Source organism: Macaca mulatta, chromosome 14 (assembly GCF_049350105.2).
Source record: "Macaca mulatta isolate MMU2019108-1 chromosome 14, T2T-MMU8v2.0, whole genome shotgun sequence".
Lineage (NCBI taxonomy): Eukaryota > Metazoa > Chordata > Mammalia > Primates > Cercopithecidae > Macaca > Macaca mulatta.
The window spans coordinates 131,616,897-131,640,938 of NC_133419.1; the positions used below are offsets into that span (position 1 = coordinate 131,616,897).

Genomic DNA, 24,042 nt, shown 5'->3' on the forward strand with positions numbered 1-24,042 from the left:
TCTCCTCTGTTTTTGTTTTAAGCTGGTTCTTCCTAGAGCTGCTACTTCCTGTGCCTCCTGCCTCTTGAAAAGGTGCCTGGTGCTAGTGGCAGGTTAGGAACCCCTCGCTGACCTGCTCCTCCCCCCAACCCAACCAGCAACCATGATCCAGCTTAGGTAGGGAGGGGGGTTTCTGAGGGAATCAGCACGATTAGTGACGCGGACAGGAGGGGGCGATTAGCTCCCTGGCGCTCTGGCCCGAAGATACACCAGGGTTGATTAAGCAGAGGCATCTCTTTCCTGGGCGCAGACGCTACGGAGCTGGATCAGATGCTGTCCTTTGCAGCACACCCGCCGCCCACCTTCTGCCACTGAGAGCCTCTGAAAGGAATGGCTGGTTGTGCTGCAGCTTCCTCTTTCTAGAAAACCGACCATTTCTCCTTCGAAGGATTATTGTTTCTTTTAACACCTTCCGATTTGCTTGGGTAGGTTCCTCTCTTACCTTTCTCATTTCCTCACCTCTCCTCACATCCCGCATCCACTTAGCAGCTAGCTTGAGACACAGACAGGGCAGAGGAGGAGGAAAAGGTGCCTTGGCAAAGTTCACACTCCCCTTCGCGCAGCACCCAGGAGGCGGGCAGTGGGCGCCGTTCAGCTAGGCAGGCCGGCCAGGTTCCTGCCATGTACAGTACACATGTGGTGCCAGCAGCAGCTTGAAGTGGGCAATGCTTCTGATATTCATGGGTGGCAGACGAGACCATGACAATATTTACTGGCAAAGTGGAAACATTAGCCTGGATGTTTGGCCCCTGGGCCTGATATAGGCATTGTAGGCTCTTGGAAGCATGGCAGCAAGGGGAGGGGTCAGGGAGCCTCACTGAGTGGAACTTGCCTGCCAGGCTTGGGGCTGCCAACTTGGGGCAAGTTCCTGGCAAGGCGTGCACAGTGGCACAAAGGTAGCTCACCTCCACCCTTTGCATTAGGAGGCCACTCCAACGGGGACGGCCCTCTGAGCGTTCGCTCAAGCGTGCCTGGAGACTGTCTGCTGTGGCCAGCAGGTCTCACGGCATGAAGACCATTCTTGAAACTGCAGCTTTAGTTACCAGGCACAGAGCCTGGTCCTGGTCCTGATTCTTCCCTTTTTTGGTTCCCTTAAAGCCTAATATAAGCCCCGAAAACCCGTCTTATCAGCTGCAATGTACAGTCCCTGACTTCTGTTCTTTCTCAGTAACCTCCTTCTGTAGCGCTGGTTTTAATTCAGGGGTCCTGAATAGTGTTTTCCGGTGTCCTTCTTGGTTCCCTGCTTGAGGTGATAGCGTCTAGACTGCCTCCTGGCAGATTCCTGGGTTCTGCTCTGTGCCTGCGTGCTGTCTGCCATGCTGGTACTGGCTCCTTTTCTTGACAGGACAAACAGCCTGGTGTTGATTTTAGCCAAAACTTGTCCCTTGGGATGAAGTGAGCTCTCTCAATATCCCAAGAAATGGCAGAATTTCTGAATCAGTATGGGGCATGTGATTCTGACGTGTGCAAGAGACACGTGCTAGAGAGATGTGCAATGCTCTTACCGTTCAATCATGGTAGATGCACACTTTGGGTAAGACGAACAGGTCTGTGATTTGGCTTTTTTCCAAGTATTTTGAATTCAAGCTCATGGTCTGCTTCTGCCCACAAACTAGAATGCTAAAGATTCAAAAACAAACAAACAAACAAACACCCACATTGCTCTCTGTCCTGCTGTAGCAGAGGTCCTACAAATGCTTCAAACCCCCAATATGTATGGTCTCCAGGTTTCAAGCCACTTCTAGTGGTCTGAACATAGCTCCATGGGGAACATGTACTTCTAAGCTCAAACTGCTCTGTTTTTGGTAGGGGAAAATCTTTCCCTCTGTGGGCCCATCTCCCCACCTGCCCGCCAGGCCGGGGGGCGACTCCCTTGGGTGTTGTAAGGACTCATTAATGCTTGTAACACTCCAAACATGTGGTGCTAAGTGGAACTCCATGCTGAGATTATATTTATGCAGTTTACTTCCTTTCTGCTCTATTGTCTTGTTACGTGTTTACTTTATGTCTGTAGTCATTTGAAATTCAATAAAACCAATTAAACATAAAAAAAGAAAGCATGCAGGAATAAAGGAGTCCATGGCGTACAGGTTGGAAGGGTCGAAGGGTACCATCCCAGTGTTCCTGGAAGCATCTCCTCCCCTCTGTGGGAGGTTAGCTTCATCTTATCAGAGAGTGCACTGGGGAAGGGCAGAGGGGCTTTCGAAGGCACTTGCAGGGAGCATGCCTCCCACCCCTTTGCAAAAGGAGGCTTCAGTGTGGGACTGCAGTGTGAATGGTGGAGAGGGGGAGCACTAGGGAGGATGGAGCTAGAGGTAGGAGTTTCAGAAAAAATAGCTCTAATCTGGATTGGCAAAGGGTGGGAAAAAAGAGCTCTATCCTCTGCTTTGACTATGATTTTGGTCAGTAACCTCTGAGAGCTTTATTTTTTCTTTCATGTATGTATGCGTGTATGCGTGTACGTATGTATGTCTTTATTTATGTAACCTTATGGATTAAGCCTGCTCTTGCTACCACTGCTTACACTGAAAAGATATAGGAGTGCATCCGTTTTCCTTCCCATTCTCTCTCCCTCCTTCCCTCCTTCTCTCCTTCTGCCCACTCCCCCTACTTCTCTGTTCTCCACCTTTTCTTTTTCTCTTTCCCTTTTTCTTTCTCCCTTTCGTTTTTCCTTCTCCTCTATGGGAAAAGTAATTGATCAGTTGACAGATCTAGGTCAAGCTGGCAGGGGTTGCTCTGCTTCATGCAGGCTTGCCTAGGAGAAGGAGGGGAGAGCCTGTCTTCACAGTTCACAAGGAGCCCAGCTGATGTGATGGAAGCGGGGAGGGAGGCCAGTGGACCATGGGCGAGTTCAGCCCCCATCAAAAGGTTCTCTGGGATCCTATTAATTACAGAGTCTTCCATTATTTGGTATCTCTCACACTCTAATTTTCCATATCAAATTTATCTTTGCCTATTTCCTGCTTTTTTTTCTCAGCTTTTATAAGCTGCCTGTTTCGGTTTTTCTTTTTCTTCTTTCTACTTGCCCCTCCTTTCTCTTCTCCTTTTCTACTGCTTCTAAAATCATGACAGGAGATCACAGAATCTCCCCTGCTTAAGTCATATTAGAGAAATGGCCTTTTGTTTATTTGCAAGCGGAGAAACAGAAACCCTGCCAGAAGAGCTCTGTAAGTCATTTGCAAACTGCAAAACAAACCAACAAAGATTCACATTTTCATTGCGGAGAAGAGAGTATTTCAAGAGAGACTGTCAAGCTAAGAAATCAAATATTGGAAAACACATTCTTCAGCTCTGTTACTAAGGACATCTTAGGTTACTAAATTTGATTCTTTTTTTTAGCTTCTGTGAGAGTATTGCCCTTTGCGATAATAAAAGACTGATCAAAAGACTGCTGGTTTTGGCTTTACTTACTCATTCAAATTCACTCTCTAGCGGTGCTTCCTTTGCTCATCTTGGAAGTGTCACCAAACTCTCACCCTAAGACAAAATCCATCTGGTTGTTTATTTGTCCACTGGTTCAATCACATCCAAGTGCTTATTGAGTGCCTACTATGTTCGGTGCATTGTTTTAGGTGCCAGAGATACAACAGTGATGAAAAAGCAACTAATGGATAAGACCAAAGACCTAGTTGCATCTCTCAGATTTGGTTTGGCTTGGCATCCTTTGTCATAAATGGAAAGCAACAATAGCAGTACCAGAAGCAATGGTGGAGACTCCATGACACAGCTTCTGGCCTCCTGTGCAAATGATGACAGATGGCAGGAAAGTAACTAGCCCTCAATCCTTGTTTTGAGACGGGTTTGGGGAGAGGAGGTGCACACCCTGACTCTGGGTTCTCATAACACAGAGATGCTGCCTTTGCTACTCCACACAACCTCTTGTAGAAAGGGAGCTCATGGATGTCTTTGGTATATATAGGATGGGGAAGGCTGCTGTGAGTTCACTGCCTTTGTGGTCATTGTCTTGTGTGTTTGAGTTACTGATTGATGCTGAACATCACTGTCACCTCTCTGGCCTCTCCACCTCCTTTATGCCCTGACTTCTGCACAGAACTGGAGGGCCAAGAAGATAAAGGGAGAACACCAGACAAGGCCAGGGAAGAATTTGCCTCAGACAGCTTTCTGGATGAGGCAAATACTATTCATCTGACCTCTGGGAGGGATTCAGATTTCAGGGTAGAGCTAAGATCACCTGCTCTATGAGAACGCCTTCAATTTGCTACCCACTCATCACATCTTAATTTAGAGTTCCTGGAATAATACAAATGCATCATTAACAAAAGGAATTTCTTTGTTTTCTTCTGGTGGGATACAATGTTTTGGACGTCACATTGTATAGTTGTTCTCCTACACACCCGTCTTCTTTTAATCCATGGATCGTGTTTGCAGAACTATGTGTGCAGAAGTAGCAAAGGTGCTCTGGTGCTCAGGCCGTGTACTATAGCTGCACCCTGAATGCTTTAGGGGGGCTGCTGCTATCTGCATTTCCATCATGGTGGCAGTGATCATTCCTAGGTTTTCTTATAAACAAGAACAGGTAATTACCTTTCTCATAAACCCATGATTCTTCCGAGTCCAGTGGTCTAGAGCAATTATACATCTCCCAGGTTGATCTCAGAAGTCAGAATGACCCTCAGCGGGTAGGTGCAATCTGCATTTATTTGCAATACTCTGTCCAAGCCAGTGGTTTGCAAACTTGCCATACCATAGAATCACCTGGAGAACTTTATAAAAATAACAATGTCTGGACCCTATCACAGTCCAATTAAATCAGAATCCCTTTGGATGGGGCCGTACACTGATATTTTTAAGAGCTCTCCAAGAAGGCCTAATTTGCAGTCAGTTGAAAAGTATACCTCTAAAGCCATCTGAACATGTTCAAAGACCTTGGGTAAGACACATCCCCTATATGGGCTTCAGTTTTCTCACTTTAAAATAAAACACTTGGACTGAAAGATTTTCAAGTCTCATTCCAAGTTCAACATTTGGCAATACTGCAAATAGTCTTTTTGAGTATAGTTATTGATAGGTAGTGGTGCTAAAAGAAAATACTCAGCACCAGCCTCTGCCTGCAGGAAGCTAAGAATATAAACAGCATCACAGACGAATGAACAGAGTCAGAACATGTAAGCGGTGTGTGTGCGTGCAAACTCTACATGCTGTCTCATACATATGATGCTGTGTGTTCATATATGGATGCATTTATTTACCTATAAAGTATACTTAGAATGGAAGGAAAGGATTAACTTGTCATGGGTAGGGGGAATAGAACTGAAAATGACTCTCAATTGATCAATTCGTAAGCCTTCCTTCAAGAGAAATTCAGGAGGCATTTGATTGAGGGTCAAAAACGAATGTGTTTGAGCTGGATTGGAGAGTGCTAAGCATTGAGGAGCCTTAGAAGAAGCTCCATCCTTAGGTGTGAGAATTACATATTTCTCTTCCACCTAGCCTCCCTGCCCCTCCCCAGGAATCAGTTATCCAGCTGCATTGCTTCCACTGCTCCCTCCTTCTCATGGTCAATAAAGACTCATGCTCAGAACCTCAATGACAATTTTGCAGCTTCGTGTGTTAGGTAGAAGTGATGCTGGCTCCACTCATATGGCCGGGTCAGCTCCTGTGGTGTGTGCAGGAGTGAAAACTTGTTTGTTTTCTGATGGAGTCAGCAGATCTAAGAGGCACATTAGAACAGGGCTACTGGCAGATTTGTGCCAAGTTTAGTCTCTGGACTACCCACACACCCACCTGGCTCCCCAGAGTGTTCATACTGCTCTGCCAGACAACCCTTGAAGCACAACCAGCTCAGGCTCAGAGGGACTTTCAAGATACTTCATTTCAGTTCCTCTCTTTGGGCTCTGACCCCTTAATAATGCAGCTGCAGTGGTCCTCCAGCCTCTATCGCCAACGATAGGAACTTGCATCTCTACAGAAGTCCATTGCATCTGACTGTCAGATTTCAGAGAGATAGGAGGATGGGAAGAAGAGGCAGGGGAAGAGGTAGGAGAAGGAGATTCTGCCTTCTTATAGAATCCAGCCAAAGGTCCTGTATCTGGAGAGTGATTATAACATAGTGGCCCCAGGGCCAGATTGCCTTGAGCCAAACCTGGCTCTGCCTCTTTCTAGTTTGAGATCTGCGGCAATTGAATCGATCTCTGTGCAACTCAGCTCCTCTTCAATAAGATAGAGATAATTATAGGACTTACCTTGTAAGGTTATTATAAAGATTAAATAAGTTAATGCAAATAAAGTGTTTGAATACTGCCTTGTACATAGTAAGCTCTCAATAAATATTACTTAATTCTACTACCCACAGGACTAGTCTAATTTTTCTACAACATGACTGTTTTCAAATATATGAAACTGTGATTTCTTCCCTTTTTCCCCTGAATCTCCTCTTTACGAGGTTAAATATTCCAAGGTTTGCCTCCTATTTTCTATAAAATCATCCATTAACAGAGTGCTGGTGGTTCTCTCCAGAGTTCTTCTTCTTCTTCTGCGTCCTTCTTCCAGTCTTCTCCCAGTGTGTCCTGGTAGCCCAGATTATTAGAGCACAGCATATTATAGCTTCTCCCGATTCCAAATCCAAGTAGAGTGAAGTCTCAGCTCTCTGGCAAGGCGTGTAAATCCTAAGGGTCTGTCCTCAGTTTGCCTCTCCCCTAAACCGAGGCACTCCCTGCTCCATGGCCTCTTTGGGGTTTCCTGTTGCTACCTCTGTATAGCACACGTGCATGCTGTTCCTTCGGCTTATGTTCAGGCCCTACCCTGCCCCTCTCTACCTAGAAAATGCGTTTGATAATTTCAGACTAAATTCAAAGTTCGGTACTTTTTCCTTTGAGTCTTTTTTTTTTTTTTTTTAAGATAGAGTCTCGTGCCCAGGCTTCAGATGCAATGGTGCCATCTCATCTTACCACAACCTCAGCCTCCCAGATTCAAGTGATTCTCCTGCCTCAGCCTCCAGAGTAGTTGGGATTACAGGCATGTGCCACCATGCCCAGCTAATTGTTTTCTATTTTTAGTAGAGATGGGGTTTCTCCATGTTGGTCAGGCTGATCTTGAACTCCCGACCTCAGGTGATCCACCTGCCTCAGCCTCTGAAAGTGCTGGGATTACAGGCGTGAGTCACCGCGCCCGGCCGAGTCTTCTTACTCCTTCTCTTATGCTTGCCTTGCTCTTTTTCTTACCTTTTCTGTTCATATCTACAACATGTTAGTGTAGGTGACCTATTTACATGTCGATCTCCCCCAACCAGGCTGTGGGCTCCAGAAGGGCCAGGACTGTCTTATTTATCTTTATATACCTAGTACACATAGCACAGCCCCTTGGATAAATGTGACACTCAGTGTTTATGGATGAAAGGAAGGGAGGAAGACCTGAGATGTCACTAGGTATTTCAGCTGCCCTATAACTCTGCCGACTTAAGGTGAGCTATTGTTCATTCAACTCTTCCTTATCGTTTGCCCGAGTTGTTTCACTAGGTATGCAAGAACCTGACCTCAGAACTTACCCTTTCTATTATAAAGCCATTTTCTTAGAGTCAGCTCATCTCTTCTGTCTGACAGATCCTTTTTTTTAGATCCTAACTTATTTTCCCCATACATTAGTAATCCCTCCTGGCTGTAATCAATAATAAACCGGATGTTTTGGGTACCTATGTAGTAGTACTTGTGGAGCTCAGTATTTCAGGCTCAACTGACCCAAGAGTGGAAAAGTCATTCTAATGGTGAACTGCTCAGATCAGTAGGGGAAGGGGGAAGAACCTACGCTCTACATCTAGGTGAGGTGCTGGCATCAGAGGGAAGAATGGGGATAGGGAAGATTGAACCTAAGAAAAGAGGAAAATGACTGGATGAATTTATCCAGTTGGAGAAGGTGAAGTGGTCCAATGTTTTTTAGCTGTTTCTCCAAATCTAGTCTCCCTTTCTTCCACAAAGCTGTCCACTAGGGTACTTGACTCTCTTCCTGAACAGTCAAGAGGGAACTCAGCCCAGACATGGAATAGATTAATCAACAGCTTTTTTCCTCAGTGCAATTGATGATATATGAACATTTATAGTTGGATAAACCATTTTGCTACTTCTGAGGACAAATAAGAATTAAGTAATCATTCTACGTTTCCTCTTCCTTTTCCATGAAAACTTCCCGATAAAAGGATCTAAATGCCATATTGTCATCTTTTCCATTATTTTCTCATACTGCTAACTCCTTGTCCAAGGTCAAATAATTTAATAATTAAATTCAGAAGCTTTTTCATGGACTCCTAGAGTTGTCAGATACCATGGCATTTCACTTGCCCTGTCTCCTCCCCAAGGCAACAATACCGTCTGAACTGTGTTGATTAATTCCTGCTCGAGAATTCCAGAGATTTCTAGTGGCCAGACACTCACTACCTGGGTTGTGGCTCTCAGTTCTGGTTGCCTATCAGAATCACCTCTGGAGATTATTATGAAGCAGATGCCCAGGTCTGACTCTCAAAAATTCTCCTGGCACAGGTCGAAATAGGGCAAGTTCATCTCTATTTCAAAAGAACAACAGATGATTCTATTGGGAGGTACAGCTAAGCATAACTGATGTTAACACTCTTTTTCATAGCTGATAAACTATGTGAGAAAGCACTTTGCAATTCTGGCAGGCATTTTCGATGCCTCCTCAATATCAATTCTATCCTTTCTCTTTCAAAATAATACTCTAAATTTTTTCATAGTAGGAACATGCCCATTTAAAATACTCAACTTCCAGATTCTGTTATAACAGGATATGGTCATATACTGCAGTTCAGGCCAATGGAATACAAGCATAACATGACTGGGTACTATGTGGAGGGTTGTACGTGGATGGCCTGTGCTTTTTGGACTTTATTATTTTCCCTTCTTGACTTGGAGACTGTGATCCCTCCTGGAGGTGCAGGGTCCCACTTACAAACAGGAGGAGAAAGGACACATACCAAGAATGACAGAGAAGGATGCTTGTAGGTCAAACCACATGGACTTGCTGTTTGGGTAAATAAAAGAATAATTGAGTATGGGTAATTTCACAGGGGGAACTCAGGTTCAAGATGACCTAGCAGCTGCACCAGCTCTAGAATGCATAGCTCTAAAGTTATCATCACTTGTGAAAACAAATCTCCATTTAATTAGTTTTCTTTTCCTTGCAGCTGAATACAATTCTAATGAATCTACGTGGAGCAAAAATTTGCCTCTCCCTAAGTTTTGCCTTTAGAGCTATCAGGATAGAAGCAATAGTGTATGATCCACTTTCTAAGAGATGACTATCACAGACCCTACTTATCTTATCGTGGCATTCTTAGTTCTTTCTTGTGATCATTGCATGGCACAGTTTCTGGAGCACTAATCATCCTGATGATTATCTTTGAAACATGACCAGTTTGATAATGATCAACTGAAAAGGTGTTGCCAGAGCAGACTCTGCCAGCTGTAATCTGATTGGCAAAGTAGAAAGTGAACTGTTACTTAGCAGATTTTGGACTTTATAGTTACATAGGTTCATTTAATTATTGTGTTAGTTTCATTCTTTTTTTCAGACATGCCACATCATTGGCTCATTTTGAGGCTGTATTTGTTCCTCTCACAAAAAAACTGATTCCACAAGACCCTGCCTATCCTTGCTCACAGGTGATCTTCTCTGAATGATCTTTTTAAATGCTTAAAGCTTTATTGCCCCGTGTCCATCGTTTAAATCCATTGAAATTATTTTTGGATCCCGATGAGATGTCTTCATCAGCTTTGTGTTATCTCCAAATGATACAGACATGGCATCTCCACATCATTGAATTTAATGATCAAAGAGCAACATAATCGATCCGAAAGCATGGCCAAGTGCTTACTTACATTTATATTTCATCCATTTCAGAATTATTTGTTCAGACCCTACTAGGTATTAGGCATACACAACAACAAGGCAGGCATAGTTCCTGCACTCAGTTAAATAGACACGTGACTATCATGTCATAAGAGCTGGGATAAAAGCAGGTCAGTTTGCTATGGTAGCATTTGGGAGACTTTTCAGGACAGAAAAGTTCTCTGGAAGGAAGATATGTTAAAGCTGAGAGATAAAGGTGAATAGATTTAACCAGGTGAGAGGAGAGATGAGTTTTGTAAGTGGAAGAAACTGTATATGCTAATGTCTCAGGACTGTGATATCAAATTTGGCTAGATTGAGTGTGTTTGTATGGGGTGATGGGAGGAGGAAGGTAGGTGGAAAGACAAGAGGTATACGTAGAGAGGTAGGTAGAGGTCAGGGCTGGAACTGTTTTTATTGAAGATTTTATACTGAGGGAAAAGGGTGCATTGAAGGGTTGTATGCCTGGGAGTAACATGATCACACTTGCAGTTGTAGTGGTCAAACAACACGATTTGGGTTAGCTGAAAATGGTAATGTGTCATTCTAGTTGCAATATGGGAAATGAATTGAAGTTGGGCAAGACTAGAGGAAAGGAAGCCTTCTAAGGGACATTGCAACCAGTTAGGCACGAGGTCACCAGAGTGACAGCTGCAGAGAAGGAGAGACATGGGGGTATTCAAAAGTTGTGGAGGTAGAAGGGTTAAGACTTGGAGATGGACAGGGAAGAAGAGGATAAGTAATAAAGAAAGCGTAAGAGGACTTCTGTTTTCTAAGTGAATGGCTTAGAGGTGGATTTTAGAGAGATAGCAAGGAATGCAATTTGGGTCATGATGGGTTTAACAGTAGCTTTCCAATATGAGGTTGGCTAGATGGATCTGAAACTCTGGAGAGGTATCTGGGCATGAACAAAGACAGTCTTCAACACAGATACAATTAATTATCCAGGGAGAGAGTAAGGAATACATAAAAAAGAATTGAGGGCAAGCACTAGTCCTTAAAGGCTGGGAGGAGAAGGGATCTGAGAAAGCAGATTGACAAAAGTGGACAAATACATAGGAGACAAATCTGAAAGCATGAGGCCATCAAGGCCAAATGATGCAAATTTGAGGAAGGCAGGAATGTCAGCAGTGTCACATGCTTCTAAAGAATCAAGGGAGATTATATTTAGTTGCAATAATCTCTCCCATGTCCTTGGGGATAACAGTTTTGTGGGGCAGAGCAATGGAGTGGGGATACAAATGGGAAGAAGAAGTGGAGTCAGAAAATGAGTGTAATTATTTCAAAAGGTGACAGAGAGAGAGAGAGAGAGAGATGGGCAGGGGCCAGGGAAGGAGAGGCAAGAAGGATGTGGGGATGGCTGGCCAGGTGAGGCCCTCAGGGAATACAAACAGGTGGGAGGAGTGGCGAATCCTGAGCATGGGTAGAGAAAGAAGTCTTGAAAAAGACTGCTTCCATTACTCTTTCAAGTGAGGAAGGAGAGAAGTGTTCGAGAATATGCATTATGATTAGATTCAGCTGCAAATGACAAAAATGATGCAATTAGAGTGGCTTAAGTAATGTAATCTGTATCCCTCTGGTTATGGAAATACTCTACTTTGTCTGTTCATGGCTAGTGAGGTGTTCCCTAAACTCAGGTACCCAGGCCTTTCTGCCATCTGGACCTGTTGTACATGGCCTTGCCTCCATGGTCTGAGGTGGCAGCATCTGTGTGCCAGAGTGGAATGAGGGAGAGATGAAGAAGAGGCAGGAGGTACCTGGGCATTGCCCCCTGCAGATGCTCCTGGAGGCCATCACATGGCATCCTTGCTCACCTCTTCTTGGCCAGAACTCAGCCACATTGCCACACCTAAGTACAAGAGCATGTGGGAAACTCACAATCCCCTGTGGATGATCATATGCCCAGACAAAGTCAGGGGCCTATCACCATGGAAAGAGGGATGGACATTAAGAAACTATTAGTGTGTCATATGAAAGGAGGAAAAATTAGTATTCCCTTGATAAGGATGGAAGAGGCCCTCAAGTCCATAGGGTGCACATATGGTTAAGGCATTACCACCATAAAACCATGATGTTTCAATATCACCAGTCATTAGGGAACCACAGATGAAAACCACAATGAGGTACAACTTCACACCCATTAGAATATCGCTGATGAAATAAAAAAGGAAAATAAATATTGGTGAGGATGTGGAGAAATTGAAACCCTTGTGCATTGCTGGTGGGAATGTAAAGTGATGCAACCACAGTGGAAAGAGTTTGGGGGTTTCTCAAAATGCTAAACAGGCTGGGCTCAGTGGTTCATGCCTATAGTCCTAGCACTTTGGGAGGCTGAAGCTGGAGGATTGCTCAAGCACAAGAGTTCATGACCAGCCTGGGCAATATAGAAAAACCCCATCTCTACAAAAGAAAAAAATTTTTTTTAATTTTCCAGGTGCAGAGGTGCACACCTATAGTCCCATCTACTCAGGAAACTGAAGTGAGAAGATTGCCTTGAACCCAAAAATTCAAGGCTGCAGTGAGCTGTGATTGCACCACTGCACTCCAGCCTGAGCAGCAGAGCAAGACTCTGTCTAAACAAAACAACATTAAACATACTAAATCAGTCAGTGAATTGGAAACAAAAATAAACTAAACATGGGATTATCATATGACTCAGCAATTCTACTCCTGGGTATATATCCAAGAGAATGGAAAGCAGGGCCTCAAAGAGGCATTTATACATCAATGTTCACAGCAGCATTATTCACAACAGTGAAGGTAGAAACAACCCAAGTGTCCATCATCAACAAATAGATCAACACAATGAGGTCTGTGCATAAATGGGTATTATTCAGTCTTAAAAGGGAAGGAAATTCTGACACATGCTGCAGCGTGGATGAACTTTGAAACCATTATGCTAAGTGAAATGAGCCAGACACCAAAGGACCGATAAGGTGTGATTCCACTTACACGAAGTACGTAGGATAGGCAAATTCATGGAGAGGCTATCAGGGGCTTGCGGGAGGAGGGAAACAGGGAGTGATTTAATGGTCACAGAGTTTCTGTCTGGGATGATGAGAAAGTTCTGGAAATGAATGGCGGTGATAGTTATATAATATTGTAAACATACTCAATGCCACTTAATTGTACACTTAAAAAAATGGTTAAAAGGGTGAATTTTATTTCATGCATATTTTACTAGAATAAACAAATGAAAGTTAACAAAAGAGATAATCAGCTCTCTCTGGCGTAGGAAGGAGGCAGGTAAATGTGTAAGCTTGGTGGCAGGAAGTTAAAGGAGCTTGCATTTGCTGGCTTTTGTTTTCCCTGAGTATAATGCAGGGAAAATGTGTGTGTTTGCACACACCTGTGTCCAGGTCCACATATTTGTGTCCATATACCTGCAGCCTGGTTAAAGGACCGAACTAGTTGCTTGTGTAATGGGAGAGACAGCTGACGAGTGAACAAGATAATCCTATGCAGTATTAATCACTTTTCCCTCAGGCCACTGTCTTTTCTCTGGACTCTAAATAAAAATATAGTCTACCCCAGTCTTCTTTCTTTATCTCTTTTTTTGATTCTGGTCCTACCATTTAGGGCCATCTTCCAAACATATCCAGAGCTCATCATTTACTCCTTTCTTGCATTGCCTTTTTAAGGAATTAAAAAGATATGTTTTTATCTTTACAAATTACAAAGCATATTCATATCAAATATATTTCTTAATCTCCACATCAATCAGAATATCCTTTCTCATCCCAGTCTATCATTAAGGTTAGGAGCTGAGTTTTTTCCCCAAGCCCTTATTTTCCTCATCTTTCAAATAGGATATATGAATTTCCTTGGAAGGTAGTTTTCACATTTAACCGAATTCACTGTGTGAAAACTTTCGGCACTCAACTCATATTGCAAAATTAAAAGCCAATGTTTTTGAAGCTCGCTGACAGCACAGGTACTTGTGACTGGACCTCCCTATCGCCTGATTCCCTCTCTTGGCTCTCTCGCTCTCTCTCTCTCTCTCTCCCCCTCTCTCTCTCTCTCACTCTGTTCCCAGCACTCCGCTCTTCACTCTGCTCCATCGCCCTAGCAAACACTGAACGCTGGTGCCCTTCCACAGCTCTGTACATTTGCAGGAGCTGCTCTCTAATAGGAATGTTCTTCCTGCAGGATCAGGACAGTGGAACACTGTACATTCTCATCTTAGTGTTGAGTGATGATGGAGTAAATAAGACCAGGGAAAGAATTTAAGAGGCTGAAAAAGGAGAACAACAATAGCAGAGGAGGGTGACTTTATTTAACAACAAAGTATTATATATTTCAAAATAGCTAGAAGGCTTGAAATGTTTCTACCACATAGGACCAATGTTTGAGGGGATGGACACCCCTAGCACCTTGGTTTGATCATTACACATTCTATGCATGCAGCAAAATATCACAGGCACCCCATACATATGTACTAATATTATGTATTAATAAAAACATTTGTAAAAAGAAAATAAATCTGAAACCCGCTCCCCTCTTTAAAAAAAAAGGAGAACGAAAGTTTGTTAAGACTGACTCCAACCCATCATTTTTATACTTAGCCTTCCTGGGGACCCTGGTTTCTAATCTGCCCTGGGAAAAGAGAAAGGAATCTGTGACACCTAGCATCATTAGACCAGGACTCTCCAAGCGTGGTCTCCAAATCAGAAAGTATGGGGCCAGAACCCAGCAATCTGTGTGTCAAGAAGCCCTTCAGGATATTCATCCTAAAATTTGAGAACCATTGATTTAAAAGAGTGTGAAGACTGAAAGTCGGGAGCTCTTTCTGGAAGGGCCACTCCCAGGGCTGGACATGGGGAAGAGGAAGCAGCAGCATGGACCCTGCCTCTTGGGAGGGGCCTCAGTGTCTCTCAAATACTCTCACCTTAGAAAAAATCCACTAAACCACCGGGACAGAGGAGGCTTGGTGGTGTGTAAGCAGTATAAATATGTACATTCACTTATTTATGTACGTACATATAGATTCTCTTTGGCTAGGGCTGCCAGATTTAGCAAATAAAAATCCAGGACACCAGATATATTTAAATTCCTGATCAACAAATGATTTTTATTATGCAGAGCACATACTAATACTAAAAGACATTTTTTTTTGTTTTTTTTTCAATTCGAATTTAATCGGGCATCTTCTTCTCGTTTTTAGCAGGCATCCTACCTTTTGCCCATAAGTATTAGGTACATCACGGAAATAGCCTGATCAGAATCAGTGTCTAAAGGTAGAAGTGTGTTTTAATGGCCTCTTTATTTCCATTTTAATAGGAATGTGTATGAGTTAGCACAGAAGAAAAAGAATGCTGCTCTTTCTGGCTCATTGGATTATTTTAAGATCTGTATTTGGGGAAAGAGAAAGCAAGCAAGAGAATATAGGGAGAAAGATGGTGGTTGGCCTGGCGCAGTGGCTCCCACCTGTAATCCCAGCACTTTGGGAGATCGAGGCTGGTGAATCACTTGAGGTCAGGAGTTTGAGACCAGCCTGGCCAACATGGTGAAACCTCGTCTCTACTAAAACTACAAACATTAGCCGGGTGTGGTGGTGGCACGTGCCTGTAATCCCAGCTAATTGGGAGGCTGAGGCAGGAGAATTGCTAGAACCTGGCAGGCAGAGGTCGCAGTGAGACAAGGTCATGCCATTGCACTCCAGCCTGGGCGACAGGAGCGAGACTTCATCACAAAAAAAAGAAAGAGAGAGAGAAAGAAAAGAAAGAGAAGAAAGAGAAGAAAGAGAGAAAGAGAGAAAGAGAGAAAGAGAGAAAGAGAGAAAGAAAGAAAGAAAGAAAGAAAGAAAGAAAGAAAGAAAGAAAGAAAGAGAGAGAGAGAGAGAAAGAAAGAAAGAAGAATGATGGTGGTTGAAAGTGGCCCACATGCCAGCAAGTCCTCCCCGCTAGTCAAATAACTGAGCACCTATTATGGGCCAGGCCCTGATTTACATGACCCTGAGTGAGATAAGCAGCAACCCTCTAGGAGGTTGAGCTCCCTGCCTTGGGCCTGGCTCCTGGGCAGGTTTCCTGCAGCCACCCCTTACCTGCCCCAGGTGACAGGATGCTACCCCAGAGGGTGGGACCTTGATGCTGTGGCTGGGCAGTGAATGACAAGCTTCCTAACGAGATGCAGCTGGGGGAGCAGCTTGCTGACAGAACAATTTGCCGGTGCCCAGAATATCCACCCAGCCTCGGCAAAGCGGCAGCCTGGCGGGCGTCAGGAGAAATTTCAGGATTTATCATTCGCCTTGGTGGCAGGTGTGCTGCGAGCCGCCCTACTTCCCGATGTGCTTTTCCAGACCTGCAGACTGGATGGGCAACCCACCCAGGCTTCCAGAGCCTCGGGAAGAACGTGTAAAACTATTTCCTATTTTTTTTCCTCCTCCTGATCTGCTTGTGTTTATGTAAATGACTGGAAAAGCAGTTTTCGGCTTATTTTCACAGCTTAAGGGCTTCGTGAGAAGCTTATTATTGAAAAATTAGAAACCGAAAGCACCGTCTTAGACAATGAAATAGCAACCCAGCGACTATGTGTGTAAGGCTGGGTGTGCTGTAACTGGCTGCGTTACACATAGGAACTCCCCTGGGATTCAGTAATCAAACACGTGGCAACAGGTTGTCTGTTTCAACAGAGAGTGAGTAATCAAAGGAGATTTGCAGTTAATCCAAATATAACAGAGAAGCATCCAAGGGAAGCCCAGGAAAAGGAGACTAGAAGAGTGAGGGGTGGATGAGGCCAGAGCTTCCTGGTTTGGAGTTCCAGATGCAACAGAGAGAACTGGGAGAGGGGCACTCTCTCTGAGTGCTTGGGTTGGTCCATTTGCATTGCTATGAAGGAATACCTGAGACTGGGTAAAGTACAAAGAGGTTGATTTGACTTATGGTTCTGCAGGCTGTATTAGTGTGGCACAAGCACCTGCCCAACTTTGGGTGAGGCCTCAGGAAGCTTTTAGTCATGGCCAAAGAGAAGAGATACTTTCAGGTCACACAGTGAGAAAGGGAGTAAGCAAGAGAGGAGAGAGAGGTGTCATGGTGTTTTAAACAACCTACTTTCCAGTGAACGAGAATCCATGACTTTGAGGAGAGGACCAAGCCATTCATGAGGGATCCGCGCCCATGACCCAAACACCTCCCACCAGGCCTCACCTCCGACACTGGAAATCATATTTCAACATGAGATGTGGAGGGATCAGACTATCAGCAAGGGAGGAACAAGCTGCACAGAGGAAGGGGAAACTGAGGTTTGGTACCCATTGAAGCAAACCAGAAAAATAACCTGAGCACTTGGCCCTTACACTTGACCAGCAATGTAAAATTGGGGAGGAATTAATTAGCATTAAGTGATTTACTTCAAAATCCTGAGTCCTACACTGGATTGGGGTGGGGTGGAGAAGGACTTGCTCCATCTTGGCAGGCCAGAAAGAAGAAAGTGGTGCAGGCCTGGCAGACAGTGGTACCCATCAGCGTTTCAGGGAGACACTTTGGTTTGCATGTGTATCTCCGTGGTTCTCAAAGTGTGGTCCCTGGCTGGCAGCACCAGGGTCCCCTGGCACTTGTTAGCAATAGGAATTCTCAAGCCCCACCCCCCAGAGAGCCATCTGACTCTGGACCTCTGAGGGGAGGCCCAGCAATCTGTGGATCTAGAAGCCCTCTGGATGATTCTGATGCACGCTTCAGTTTGACAAGCACCGGCAGACCTGGTTACCTGGCCAGAGGTTCCTCTGTGGGCTTCTGTGTGGACTACTCCACCCAGTCCCAGGGGAGATCCTGGAGCAATTCTGTGCTGACCCTTCTGTCCTGATCTTCCTAACCTCGTGGGGCTGCGGGAAAGGCATTTCGCATTTATTACACGTGTACTACTACCATGTGCCAGGCACTGCTAAATGTTTTATGTGTGATATTTAATCTTTCCATCAACCTTGTGAGGTAGGGGTTGTAGATAGCATTTTATTGCAGAGAATATTTGGGTTCAGAAAGACCAACTTGCCCAGGTCTATGTTTCCTGAGCCTGTACCCTTATTCATTCTCACACGGCCTCTCTGCCACATACTTTTCTGTCCCCAGATGCTTTGGGTGCCACCTACACAAAGAAACTACCAGCCTGGCAGGGCCCCAGCTCTCCACTGCCAGGCTTGGCCTTCCCCGCCCCACTCCTTGCCTCATGTTAATTTCCCACCTGAGTACTGAGTACTTTATAAATAGCAAATCTAAAATGAATTTTCTACCAGCGATCATTAGCTCCCTTGACATCCATTAAACATTCTCGCAAGCAGAGTGAAGTGACAAAAGGGATTGATTTTTACAGTATGCTTAATAGGGGAAAAGAAAGAAAGGTGTTGACAAGTCTTTTTTTTTTTTTTTTTTCTGTCCTGATATCACCAGGAATTTGAAATCAGTCAAATGACTTTTATCTGGGAAAAAAAAAAAAAAAAAAAGATGGCTAGGATTGGGTGCGGGAGGAGAGGGTCGGGAGAAGGAAACAGGCTCCCAGCACCCTGTGCGGCTCATTTCTGCATCCGTGACAGGTAAACATAAAGTTAGTTACCTAGTGCCAGCCACCAAGATGAATATGTCAGATTTAATGCTTCAAAATATATAGGGTCCAAGCCAGGGAGGGAGTAGGGGGGAGTGGAGGAGGAAAGAAGGCTGTATTAGGGGAGAGGGAAAATAACCAATCTTCTGCTGAAACTATTGGAAGAATAAATGTGTTGATGCAATAGTGGAAGTCAGAGAAGGCTGGCATATGAGGCACTGTAGCTGAAAATTTAACTTTGATTTCAATTTTCATATTTGTCAGCAATAATTAGATTCAAGAAATGTTTTGCCACTGTTCTAAAATACTAATAAGTAGAGGCCTTTGTAGTGTGGTTAATGGAGTCTTTTCTCCTAGTGGTCTAGGAAAATTCCATTAAAGCAAAAAGTCATACTATATTACAGTGTTTCAACATACATGGACTCTGCTGCCGCAGTGATGTCACCCCAGGGATGGGAGTCCTCTACGCAACCACAGAGCCCCTGACAGGAAGGGGGTTGGGGCTTCATAGGCCTTAGCTGTCCATCATTTCAGACCTGCACAGACCTCCCTGGCTCATGGGTGGCGGTAGGGGAAAGAGAAGAACAAATTCCATGAAGCCTCACCTTGGGAAGGACGTGTTTTATAAGCATCACCTCCTGGAGCAGGTTGAAGAGAGGGCAGGAGGAGTTGATGGGCACTTTCCCTGCGCTCCCCCGTCTGGACGCCTGTTGCCTATTCCTTTAATGTAGAAGCTCCACCCAGTGGCGGAATCTACACGCGCTCCTCCTCCCAAGCCTCAGCCTGCTCTGAAAGTCTGGAAGACTGCTTTCTCTTGAGATCAGAATTTGATAAAGAGGCCCAAGGTCTATTATTTTTGATTGGCTTTTCGCTGGAGTGCCTGTGCATCTCTGATATCCCAGGTAACTTCCTGCAGGGCAGTATGGGGCGGATTGGGTTTCACCTGCTTTAATGTAGAGGTAAGTGAAGGGTTAAGTGTGTTGTACCCACACACTCCAGAGAGTCCTCGTGGATGAGGGAAGGCCTAGGGCATCCTCATCTCCCTTCTACCCTACTTTCCACACCACTCCCCTGCCGTCAGGGATTAATAATCACGTGCTGGGCTTATTCAGATGGGCTCTCTCTGTCTGGAGCACCCTCTCCTAGGCAGACTGCTGCTGCAGACACAGCCACCTGTTAGCCCATCTCCCTGAGTCCAGGGAGCTCAAGGACCCTTCTCGCGATTGTCCTTCCCAAAATTCTGAAGTGGATCCCCAAACTGGGATGCCAGTTCTTGCCGAAAGAAAGCCCCACGGGCCTATGTGATCTCACCCACCTCCCCACACGTGGTCTCCTTCATGTCAGATTGTGCTCTGCTTGACATAGTAGTAGAAAGACTTGGAGTTTACTAATCCTAAACCATAAATGGGAAGTGATGGAGGAATGGATAGATGGCAGGTGAGGGGAGGAGGGTCCCACCAGGTTTACCACCTAGGCCTGGATAAAGATGAGTTGCAGAAGTCACACAAGGCAAAAGGGAGATCACACCCATTCCATTAGTGCAGGGCAGCTCCCTCCCACCCTTCCCTGTGCCCATCCCTGGGTGCTTCTTTCCTGGGCCTGGGCCCTCCCCTTGCTGCCCCCACCCCCACCTCCCAGGGTGAACAGAGACGCCGGGCCTGTACTTCTCCCCAACAGAGCAAAGACTTACCTTTGGCCCATGCCTCTCTCTCTGCCCCTCCTTTCTTCTGTCTTTCCCCACCAATCGCTGCCTAGCTGCGGCTTCACTTCTCCCTAGTGGCATGTGCCAGATCTTATCCCTATGAAGCACTTGAGGATGAAAGAAGGAAGGGGATATTAAATCCACCAGTGATACGCGTGGCAATTGGGAGAGGCTTTTGTTGTGTCATTTCCTACCTCCTTCAGCCTATTAAGCAAACAAAAGTGCTTGTGGAATGAGAAATGTAAATGGCCAACGCAAGCCGATTAATCCTAGATGTACAATTCCATTAATAAGGCCGCTTTTTAATAGGCGGCTCTGGCAGCAACAGCAGGCAGGCCAGGAATTGATGTATTCTCTGTAATTGTATTGCAACTAATAGGATATGAAGAAAATTGTACCGGAGAAGCAGGTCTTTCAACACGATTTTCCAATCAGCTGAAATAATGACTTGCAGTGGAAAGCCTTGAAAAGGAATGACACATGCAAAAATACAACATCGTCCAGAAGTGTCCATGATTCCCAGTCCCAGATTGAAGCTTCTTTCTTTCTTTTTTGCCTGACTTCCCTCATTTTTCTCTCTACTCCACTCTTGTTCTTCATCTCTTCTTCCCCATAGGTAATGCCAAGGCCCAGAACAGTCTGGTCACCTGTGGAGGGTCTCCCAGGGAGATTCCCCACCCCTGCCCCCCAGCCTTTTGCCTGTCTAGGCCCCCTCACTGGCTGAGATTACTTGGTTCACCTTTTGAAAAGTCAGAGCGAGAAGGAGAGAGGCTGGGTGCTCTATGGAGAGAAAACTGAGTAGGAACTCAGTGTCGGCCCTTCTACTAATACTAGTTGTTGAGTGACTTGGAAGCCATGCCTTCACCTCTCTGGATTCTCATCTGACTGAACCTTCCAGCCCCACAATGCAGTAGCTCGAGTGCATTTTCAAAGAGCAGGCTAGGAGAAAAGCTGGCATCCTTTCACTTCAGGACCAACGAAGGCTGTCTAAGAACAAGAGCCCCTCTCTAAAGGAGTGCCCTCATTATCTGCATGTCCATCTACTGAGAGGCCCCGCAGAAGTCAGGCATCTCAATGTTGAGCTCAGCTTTGGAAATCAGGCCTGTGTGCATGCTTAATCACGGATAAGTTGGTCACTTCACTCCTTCATTCAACAAATGTGTGCAGGGAGCCAGTGGTGCACTAAGGCACTGTTCTAGGTTCTGGAAATGAAGCAGTAAACAAAGCAGGCAAAACAGAAGTCAATCCTTCCCCTCATGGTGCTTGCAGTCTCTCGAGTCAGCAACACTTTTGGTGAGCCTCACAGCTGGGGTGTTAGGCACTGGACCTTTCTCTGCAGCTACTTACGGATGGGAACTAAAAGTTCCTCTGCTGTTGTTTACTTGGCCAAGGTGGCAGTGGGAGCCAGGCTGCCTTCACATGGCCCCTGCCAGGACCTCTCAGTCCTGTTCTCGGCCTCTCCTAATCAGTGGGTCTCTGTCCTGCCCATTTGTGTGTGGACTGTGACCCTTCCTTGGTCACAGGCTGGAGAGTAAATATAAAAAGAAAAGGCAAAGCACATTTCAGTTGAAATCCCCAAGGAAACTGATATGATTGCTGAACAGAAATGGTTCCAATAAGGGCAGAGAGGAATATTGCTTTTATAGCTTTTGGGACATAAAACATTTAGAAAATGTGATTGACTGGCAGGGTCTAATTTATCATTTATATCATCCCCTCTGCTCTCACACACTCTATCTTGCTCCCCACAACACCCAGGCAGACACTCACGTGCAAACTTTTTTCTCTCTTTTTTCTTTCCTTTCTTCTTCTCTCTCTGAGACTTGGATTTATCATCATTCCGTTAAGGAGGAGAACTCCTGTGGCTATTTATAATTAATGCTCAGAAACCTGCCAATCCATTTAATGACACTAGCAGGTCATGGCCCCCTTATAGCTCTCCATTAATCATCATTAGAACAGCTCTGAGTTTTTACATTCTTTTTAAATGTTAATTCACCTCTGTAATGCTCCTTTTAGTTAAAACTGTAAAGAGAGAAGTGGCTGGTGTCTCCACGCACCCGCCTGGGAATAGCGTGGTGGGGTTGATAAAGCCTGCTTGACTTCCTCTGTTCTTTTTCTCCTCTGACCCCGGTCCCTGCTACCAGATGTCAACCCAGTTTCTTCTTTGGTTGCCTAGATTTATCTTCTAAAAAACACCCAGTGGCTTAAAGTTCTGGGCAAATAAACGTATTTGAATACCTTTGGACTCCCAGGGCTCAAGCCACAACCCATGAGAAGTTCTTGGCTTACTCACTAGGACCCATGGTCCTGACGTGGCAGTGCAGCTCCTAGAGGTGAGGGGCGTCTAGAACTGTTCACGTGATTTCCCGGCACTCAAGGGCGGGCTCCAGAAAAGCGGGTAAAAAGGAGTCAGGGAAAGAATTATCTTTCTTTCTATCAACAGAGCTGGCCACTTGCTTCATTTTTGCTACTGATGGGCAATGAGACTGGGCAAAACATTCAACCTCCTTCCTCACCTATGAAACGGGATCCATATCTGTCATTTCCAAAGAAAAGGGTTAAATCTGTAAAATATTAACTGGCATTGAAATCATCCTGGACTTTTAAAACTGATCTCAGTGCCAGGCATAGTATTAGTGTCATTCCTTGCCCTTCTCTGCCACTTTCCTGTGCACAGCTTGACCTCCAGCTCTGCAGCCTTCATCCCTGTGGATGTGCACATCTTCACGCCTCTCGGTCTGTTGCTTTTAGATCATATTTCCCCAGCCATAAAAGTATATTTTGAATCATTAAAACAAATGTGGTGAAAGAAGTAACGGGAACATACGACTGGGTGTGACGGCTCACACCTGTAATCCCAGCACTTTGGGAGGCTGCGGCAGGTGGGTTACTGGAGGTCAGGAGTTCGAGACCAACCGGGCCAAGATGGTGAAACCCTGTCTCCACTAAAAACACAAAAATTAGTCAGGCACTATGTAGCTGTAGCTGTAATCCCAGCTACTCAGGAAGCTGAGGCAGGAGAATCGCTTGAACCCGAGGGACGGAAGTTGCAGTGAGCTGAGATCGCGTCACTGTACTCCAGCCTGGGTGACAGAGTGAAACTCTGTCACAAAAAAAAAAAAAAAAAGGAGAGGGAACATAAATGTGAACACCAATTCTGTTATTGATTAGCTGTGCAACTCTGGGAAGCTCACATCACCTCCCTGGGCCTCATTTCCCTTACTCTGAACTCTATATTTTTAAGATGCCATGATTTAGTAAATGCTGTGATTTTATTGCTTTCCTGTGAGTCTTCCCAAGGGGCTACTACAGTGAGTCAGGAATAACTGGGAAAAAGTGGTCCTGTTTTGACCATCTGAGCTTTTAATTTTTCTTATCTTGTCAGGTGACATGCCCCAGAGTTGACTGCTCTAACAAAAGCAAACACAAATAGATGAGGAAAATAGAAAAGACATTTTAAATTCATTTTTGACTCACTGTCTCATTTTTCTAGGCAAAATCCATCTTCATATCAGGTCTTTGGAACCATAAACTTGAATTTACTTTCGAGGCTGCCTGAAATCTACATGTTCAGTGGAGAGGACCCTCAGGGCCAACTAGATACCAGATGCCTCATCAGTTTTGTCATTTTATCTTTTTAAGTACTCCTTCAAAGTAGCTTAACCTCATTTTATACATGGGTAAACTGAGGCTTTAAGAGGTAATGCGGCTAGTCCAAGGCTGATGTATTTTGTAGTTTTCAAGACCATGAGTCAAACCTAGCTCTCCCAAATTGAAGCCCAGCTTCTAGTTTTGTATGACTTCATCTTGTTTTGCCCACTCCCATAGCTTTCTTTGGGCGGGCATGAGGCGATACACCTTGAAGGACATAAAGATGTGTCCTCTCAGTTCTCCTCTTCTGTCTGGACACC

General features: G+C 44.9%; 1 protein-coding gene and 1 pseudogene across 5 annotated transcripts in view; both read left to right on the plus strand.

Moving 5' to 3' along the window:
• The window catches only part of NTM (neurotrimin), a 966,287-nt gene that overhangs the window by 2,721 nt on the left and 939,524 nt on the right, over positions 1-24,042 (plus strand). The window lies entirely within an intron of this gene.
• On the plus strand, positions 11,858-11,972 carry LOC114672547 (U6atac minor spliceosomal RNA; annotated as a pseudogene).